A 9,320-nucleotide genomic window follows, 5' to 3' on the forward strand; every position below is an offset into this window, starting at 1 on the left:
GCTAGACAAGACAAGGGAGGTGAACCTGAAACTTAACAAAGACAAATGTGAGTTTGGAGTGAAGTCACTTACCTTTGTGGGAGATGTTGTGAGTGAAGAGGGCGTGAAGCCAGACCCGAGAAAAACTTCAGCAATCAACAACATGGAAAGGCCAACCAACAAAGATGTGGTCAGACGTTTCCTAGGGATGGTCACCTATCTTGCCAAGTTTGTCCCACAACTGTCAACACAGTCAGCACCTCTCAGGAGTCTTCTTGAACAAAAGAATGAATGGATGTGGTCCCACGAGCAAGAACAATGTTTTCTGAAACTGAAAGAGACTCTTACACAGGAGCCCGTGTTAAAGTTTTATGACCCCGAGAAGAGCACCAGGATCTCGGCAGATGCATCGCAGTACGGCCTGGGAGCAGTGCTACTGTGCTACTGCATCCAGAGCACTGACAAGTGCAGAGACCAGGTATGCTCAAATTGAAAAAGAACTGTTAGCAAGTTTGTATGCATGTGAGCGTTTCCATCAATATGTATATGGACAGATGTTTCAAGTGGAAACTGATCATAAACCGTTGGTGTCCATCATGAACAAACCATTGAATGACTGTCCGGTACGAATACAGCGCATGCTAATTCGACTGCAAAAATATGACGTGCACATGATATATACACAAGGAAAATATATGTACACAGCTGACACATTGTCTAGAGCAGTGGATAAGAGAGAACTTGCAGACAGTGAAAATAGCACAGAGATACAGGCATATGTAGATATGGTAGTGACATCTTTGCCGGTGACTGCAGACAGAACAGAACAAATACGGAGAGAGACTATTGCAGATGAAACTATGAAAGAACTCAAGAGCACAGTACAGAATGGATGGCCTGACAACAAAAAGGATTGCCCCTTGAAAATACAAGACTATTGGAATTGTAGAGCTGAGCTTACAGTGGTGGATGACATTGTGCTAAAAGGGAGCAAATCTGTTATTCCGTACACACTGCGCAAACAGATGCTCGAAAAGATACACGAAGGCCACCTCGGTGAAGTCAAGTGTAAAAGGAGGGCTAAAGAAGTAATGTACTGGCCAAGGATCAATCAGGATATTAGCCAAACAACAACGTTATGTGGAGTTTGCCGAACTTACAGGCCAAAACAACAAGCTGAGCCACTGATGACTCATCCAGTGCCCCACAGACCGTACTACAAAGTAGGAACTGATCTATTTGACTTTGATGGAAGGAGCTACGTGGTAGTCACAGACTACTTTTCAAACTATCCGGAAATTGGAGCGTTGCAGTCAACATCGAGCAAAGCAGTTGTCAGTTATTTAAAGACTGTTTTCGCCAGACATGGTGTTCCATGCGAACTGTTTTCCGACAATGGTCCCCAGTTTTCTAGTTGTGAGTTTGCTGCCTTTGCCAAGGAATGGGGGTTTCAACACTCCACGTCAAGTCCAACTTATCCAAAGTCCAACGGCTTGGCAGAATGCTCTGTAAAAACAGTAAAAAAACTTGTTAAAAAAATCACAGGACAAAGATGACTTTCAGAAAAGTTTACTGATCTACCGGAGTGCACCTCTACAAAATGGACTGTCACCAGCCCAAATGCTGATGGGTAGGGGCATTCGCTCCAACCTACCAGTCAACGAGGATTTGCTGACACCCAAAGGCGCACACAAAGTCAGACATGCTAAGGAAGTACAAAAAGCAAAACAAAAACAGCTGCATGATAGAACGGCAAAACACCTGCCTATGCTGAGGCCGGGAGACGTTGTGCGTCTCAGAGACATTTCTACAGGCACTTGGAGACAAAAAGGATAGGTGGTAGAGGAAGTTGCTCCACGTTCGTATAGGATCCAGATGGAAAATGGACCGACTCTGAGAAGGAACCGCATGGATCTTCAACTACAGCTGACTGAAGGCAACATTGCAGCTCAGGAAAAGGCTCAACAGGACTCAGCTGGACATGCAGAACTTGCTGACACTGAGCCTGACCTTACTGACCAAGGACTGACAGCAGTGTCCGCGTCACCTGCTCTTGAGAGACTGTCTAACTCTAGACCTAAGAGACATGTTCAGCCACCTAAGAGGCTGATTGAGAGTTGTTAAGGACTCTGAGGTTTTGAGAGTTGTAAAAAAAAAAAAAAAAAAGTGTTGACATAACAGTTTATGATGCTTTGACATTTTTGCACTTTGTCTTTATTGAAAGAAATGTCTATGTAGAGAAAAGTTATTTGCAAATGTGGTTGCAATGCTAAAAGAATGAAAAGTTAAACACTATTTCTTTATAGGGGGAAAGATGTGATGTTATGTGCCAGGGAATATAAGAACTACACTACCCAGCATGCAACAGGAATGATGAGCATGTGTGGTAGCCCGGAAGGGGGTACGTGGCCATGCCTGCAGCTAGAATGTTGTTATGAGCACGCTTTATGAGTAAACGTTTAGAACTCAGCCAACACGCCTCGTCTGCATTATTTACTAATAGACAGACAACACACGTACAAGCCAAGTCTGTATTGGCGTTTGCAACAACATGAAACAAGCGGAACAGGGGTTAGTGTGTGTGCCTCACAATATGAAGGTCCTGGGTTCGGTCCTGTGATCTTTCTTTGTGGAGTTTGCATGTTTTCCCCTTGACTGCGTGGGTTCCCTTCCAGGTACTCTGGCTTCCTCCCACCTCCAAAGACATGCAGGCTTCAGCACCCCCCACGACCCCGTAAGGACAAGCGGTAGAAAATGGATGGATATTTTTCCCTGACCTCAATAAAATAATGCAATGAGTGCCTGCCCCTTAGAAACGCAACATTCAATTGCAGAACATAAAGAAATCAGGGTTAAAATAATGAAGTGCAGTTTTTCCCACTAACAAATTATAAACAGTAAATAAAACCTGTGCCTCAAGATGAACCATGAGGTTAAATATAAACAACTACTCATTTTATTGTCATGTGACAATAAAAAAAGCATGTGCTTTTGCCCTTCGGTCTTTTCTTTTTAAACACTTTCTCATCATTCCTGTGGCTTTACGTTTGCTGCGGTCGCCCCAATTAACGCTAGGTCTCTACGTAGCAGCACAGGCAGCTTAGTACTGCTCCACAAATCTTCACATTTTAAGGTGACTTCTCAGATTTGATTGTGTTGAAGCTTGTCTTTAACCCTCCCCGTTTAATTTTTGCAGAACACCTTTTGCAAATTATGAGTAAAGTGTCTTCTCCTGACAAAGTAAAGTACCGTATTTTCCGCACCATAAGCCGCCCTGGGTTATAAGCCGCGCCTTCAATGAACGGCATATTTCAAAACTTTGTCCACCTATAAGCCGCCCCGTGTTATAAGCCGCATCTAACTGCGCTAAAGGAATGTCAAAAAAACAGTCAGATAGGTCAGTCAAACTTTAATAATATATTAAAAACCAGCGTGATGTGGGCGCGCATGGAGTCGTATATCAACATGGACGGAGCTGCGTGAAAAAAGCCACCCGGCCTCTTCGCGTAAACTTCCCTTAACCACTCGCTCATCTTTTCTTCATCCATCCATCCCTTCGAGTTAGCTTTTATGATGACGCCGGCTGGAAAGGTCTCTTTTGGCAAGGTCTTCCTTTTGAATATCACCATGGGTGGAAGTTTCTGGCCATTAGCATGGCAAGCTAGAACCACAGTGAAGGATGACTTCTCATTCCCTGTGGTGCGAATATTCACCGTACGTGCTCCCGTTGTATCCACAGTGCGGTTCACAGGAATATCAAAAGTCAGTGGAACCTCGTCCATGTTGATAATGTTCTCTGGCCGGATCTTTTTTTCAGCTATCTTGTTTTTACAATATGCACGGAAAGTAGCCAGCTTTTCTTGAAAGTCTTTAGGCAGTTGCTGTGAAATAGTAGTCCGTGTGCGGATGGAGAGATTGCGTCTTTTCATGAACCGGAAACCTGTCGCTTAGTAGGAGCCATTTTGTGGTCTTTACAGATGTAAACACACAAAGGAAATGAAACGTAATATCCGCGCGCTTCTTCTTCTTCTACGGGGGCGGGTGGTTGCTTACAGTAGAAGAAGAAGCGCTTCCTCTTCTATGGGGGCGGGTGCTTCCTCTTCTACGGGGAAAAAAGATGGCGGCTGTTTACCGTAGTTGCGAGACCTAAACTTTATGAAAATGAATCTTAATATTAATCCATATATAAAGCGCACCGGGTTATAAGCCGCACTGTCAGCTTTTGAGTAAATTTGTGGTTTTTAGGTGCGGCTAATAGTGCGGAAAATACGGTAAGCCCACAAAAGGTACTTGTGGTAAATGTAACAAGTAAATGTAGTGCGTTACTACCGACCTCTGGGTAAAATGTACTAGTTTCGAGTGAAGAGTTGTGGAAAAATAAAATTTTCCCATGGAAAATATACCATTTGTGTAGATGCTGTTTCTTAAACAAAGTGTAGTATTTATGCAGGAAAATGTGGCTTATTCATGACAAACTCTAATCAAGTAGTGATTAGTTATATTATAGCACAACATAGACAATAAGATCAACAATTCTCATCTCGTACAGGTATACTTTTATATTCCCATTTTTGAGTGTTACAGTTTTTTGGGGGGGTGAACTGAATTTATTTTACTAAATAAGATAGTGAAAAAGGAGTACTGTTACAGTATGTTAAATTTGGGACAGTAATTTATGTTTTTAGTACACTTTGATCATTGGGATTGACACAACAAGAAAATAGTCTTTATAAATATAAACAAAATGGAGTAGCTGCTCTTTCTGCCTTTTCTGTTCTTTCATTCGTTGAGCTCAGCATCAAATTGGACATGAAGACATTTTCATGGCTGCTGAATGCCAAGAACGGACTTATTTCACCTGCTGCTGCCTATTACATTTACCATGGACTTAAACATAATGTTTACATTTACGTGTTCGTCACATTTAAATGTATTTTGGGTCATTTCTATATATTATTGTTCATTACGCCATCAGTGTGGGGGGAAAAACTATCAAATGTTTTTTCAGTTATTTTATTATTATTATATAACATTTGATTAGCACAAGTCGTTACTGGCATTAAAATAAATCAAAAAATTATAATAGAACAAATAGTAGTCATGTATTTTTCCTCATACGTACAGTACATGATCGTTAAATATAATTGGCAGTCACAAGAAAATATATTTACACATTGTAGTGATATGTGCTGAGAACGGATATGACGCGGCAGATGCACGACGGACCTTTTATGATGTAACACCACTACTAGCATGCCGGCCATGTAAACAACCGGGTTGAAATAAAACATGTTCCAGTCATAACTACCCAGTGTATTATTTATATACATACAATAATACTTCATGGTGGCAGCGGTGACTAAAGTGATCACCCACGGAGCAGAACGAGAGGGGGAGTTGTCCGAGGATAATTCTGTCGTCGCCCGCACCACACGTGAGAAGCCGAGCTAACTGATAGCAGCGGTCTGCACGTCGGGAGCAACCCAAACGAGAGTGCGCCATGGCTACACACCTACCGACCATGAACTGGACCGACCCGGACCTGAGTGAGGCCATATCACTGTTTAAACAGAAAATTATTCTTTACCTAGAGGATGAAGAAATAACAGATGCTGCTAAGCAAGCGAGGAAAATATGCCGTGGCATTGGAGATGAAGGACTGAAACGGCTGAATGCAAGTGGTCTCAGTGAGGATGACAAGAAGAAGCCTGCTAAACTATGGGAATTCTATGAAGGTCAGTTGAAACTGAATGTGAATTTTAGGATCCATAGACTCCACCTAATGCAGTACAGGCAAAAGCCAAATGAGAGCATTGACGACTTTGTTACCAGAGCCAGAACGTTAGCTCAAAAATGCCAGTTTACTGATGAAGAGCTCAACGAACGTCTAATTGAACTCATCATTGCTAGTACACCTCATGATGCTCTGAGAAATGACCTGTATAGCAAACCCAAAGGCCACTCTCTGGCGGATGTACTAACAGAAGGGCGAAAATACGAAGCCCTATCAGCAGGTAATGAACAGTTACAGCAACTTGGCATGTCACACAGTGAGAAAATCCACGCTGTGGACAGAGGGCGGATGTGCCCAAATTGTGGTAGGAGCCATAAACCCCGTCAATGTCCCGCATATAATGACGAATGCTCTGCCTGTGGTGCAAGAGGCCATTGGGCGAAGTGCTGTAGGAAAAGCAAGCAGCTGAGACAGCAACGCTCCGGGCGGGGTGGGGGCCAAAGGAGTAAGTCCCCCCCACCACAACAGAGACGTGACAGACAACAAGCCTCCAGGGGCCACAACGGGCAACGTGGTGAGTCTCATATCAACACCATAGATGGCTCGGAGGCCGATGAGGAATGTGAGTACCAATCACAATTTCACTCAATCACCATCAGCGAAAAATGTATGTACAGCATAGAGAGCAAAGCACCCAGAGAAGAGGCATACACAACATTGAAGGTGAGGCCGCCTGACTTACGGGGTTACGGATACACACTCCGCCTAAAAATAGACACAGGAGCATCTGGCAACACACTCCCACTACGCACCTTCAAGCAGATGTATGGCAAGGATGCGTGTGCACAGAAAAAGCTGAAGAAAAACTACAGGAGGCTATCAGCATACAGTGGTCATCAGATCCCCTGCCTGGGTACCATTCCGTGTCAATACAAAGAGTCCAAATGGGTCAACACCAAGTTCTACGTAGTGGATGTACCAGGCCCGGCTGTAGTTGGACTGCCGACGAGCGAAATGTTGAACCTGGTAACTGTCAATGTTGACACAGTGAAGGAGAGGGACAGTGCCAGAGACAGAGGGACAGGGCCACTGAAGAGGATAACAACCATCGCAAAACTCAAGTCAGCTTATCCAGACCAGTTTGACAAGATAGGCAACTTCAGTGGAACCGCCAGACTCTATTTAAAAAAGGATGCTGAACCATTCATCGACCCCCCACGGAAATGCAGTATCCACATAAAGGACAAGTTGCAAGCAGAGCTGAATAAAATGGTAGAGCAAGATGTGATACGGAAGGTGGAAGAACATACAGACTGGTGCTCCAGTCTGACATACAGCACCAAAAAAGACGGGTCACTTAGGATATGCTTGGACCCTAAAAAGCTGAATGCCGGCCTTCGGCGGTGCCCACACAAAATCCCAACTGTGGAGGAACTTAACCCAGAGTTTGCAAGGGCGAAAATATTCAGCAAACTTGACGCAAAAGCAGGGTATTGGTCTATTCGCCTTGATGAAGAATCACAACCCCTGACAACATTCCGAACTCCATTCGGCAGGTACTGCTGGAAGCGCTTGCCATTCGGTCTGAGTGTCTCTCAGGACCTCTTCCAGGCCAAGATGGACCAGATCCTGGAGGGGCTCCGGGGTGTGGTCAGCATAGCCGACGACATAGCGGTGTGTGGTGAAACTGAGGAAGAGCATGACAGGAACCTAATCAACCTGATGGAACGAGCCGTTGAGGCAGGTGTTGTGTTCAACAGTGAAAAATGCACAATAAAACAAGACAACATTACATTCTTTGGCAACATGTACACAGCAAAAGGCATTAGGCCAGACCCAGCCAAGATTAAGGACATACAGAAAATGCCAACACCCCAAAGCAAAGAGGATCTGCACAGGTTCATAGGGATGCTGACTTACCTGTCCCCATATATACCAAAGTTTGCGGATAAAGCTCACACCCTGAGGGGGCTGCTAAAAAACGAAGCACCATGGATATGGGACACTGACCACCAGGAGTGCTTCGAAGATCTGAAGTCAACAGTCACCGAGCATGCCTGCCTGAAATACTATGACCCAAACACTCCTTTAACCCTCGAGGTTGACGCGTCACAGAAAGGATTGGGCATGGCCCTTGTACAGAACGACAGACCCATCGCTTTTGGCTCCAAGACACTGACTGACTGCCAGTCGAGGTACAGTAACATAGAGCGAGAGATGCTAGCCATAGTGTATGGGATGCAGCGATACCACACATACCTTTATGGGAAATCGTTTATCGTGGTAACGGACCACAAACCACTAGTCACCATATGTGCGAAGCCATTGCATGCTGCACCACCACGACTCCAGCGCATGCTGATAAAGACACAGGGATACAACTATGATGTCATATACCGACCAGGACCCCAAATGATTCTGGCGGACACCCTGAGCCGGCTGCCAAACCCTGAAAACCACGGTGACATAGAGCTGGATGAACGCATTGATGGTGTTGATGCAGAGATCGAAGACCCACAGCAACACACTGTCGCAATAATAAACTTTTCCCCTGAGAAGCAGGATGCTCTCCGCAATGAGACTGCCAAGGATCACAGACTCAACGCACTCAAAGATGTAATCCACCAAGGTTGGCCAGAGAACATCAAGGACATGCCGAAAGATCTGCGTGCCTACTGGTCCTTCAGAGATGAGCTTGCAATGGAATCAGGAGTCATATTCAAAGGCAGACAGATACTCATTCCAGAATCTATGACTGATGACATACTGACACAGCTACATGTTGGCCACCAAGGCATCGAGAAAACACGTCGCCTTGCAAGAGAGAGTGTATACTGGATTAAAATGAATGATGACATTGAGAGTGTGTGCAGGTCATGCAGGGTGTGTGTGGAACATCAGGATGCAAACCCAAAACAACCCCTTCACCCACACCACTTACCGTCAAAACCATGGCAGTCTGTGGCCTCTGACCTATTCGAGGTCAAAGGTCGCCTGTTCCTTCTAACTGTAGACAGGTACTCCAAATACCCATTAGTAGATGAGATGCCTGTGCCGGCGTCTAGCCATGCGGTCGCACAAAAGCTGCGATTATACATGTCGCTATTCGGACGGGTAGACGAAATCCTAACAGACAACGGGCCTCAGTACACAGGGCAGGCCTTCAAGATATGTTTAACAGACTGGGGGATCAAGCACATTACAAGCTCGCCCCACTACCCAAAGAGCAACGGGTTCATTGAAAGGCATGTGAGACACATCAAATCGATTGTAACAAAAACCCTGGTACATGGAGGCGACCTTCAGATGGCATTACTGCAAGTCAGAGCAACACCCATCGATAGCAAACTACCATCACCTGCAGAGCTGATGTTTGGAAGACCTATTGCTACCCTGCTACCAAGCAGAGCAGATCCAGGGAAGGAGGAACATAGGCTACACCTGGAACAAAGAACAGAGGACATGAAGGAGCACCACGACCGTGGATGCCGCAGAGAACTGCCCCCACTCTGTCCCGGACAGCATGTGACGGTGGTGAACAAGGACAGAGGAACATGGCATCCAGCTATTGTTGTACAAAAGTGCAATGAGCCAAGAAGCTATGTTG

Source organism: Nerophis lumbriciformis, linkage group LG05, assembly GCF_033978685.3.
Source record: "Nerophis lumbriciformis linkage group LG05, RoL_Nlum_v2.1, whole genome shotgun sequence".
NCBI lineage: Eukaryota > Metazoa > Chordata > Actinopteri > Syngnathiformes > Syngnathidae > Nerophis > Nerophis lumbriciformis.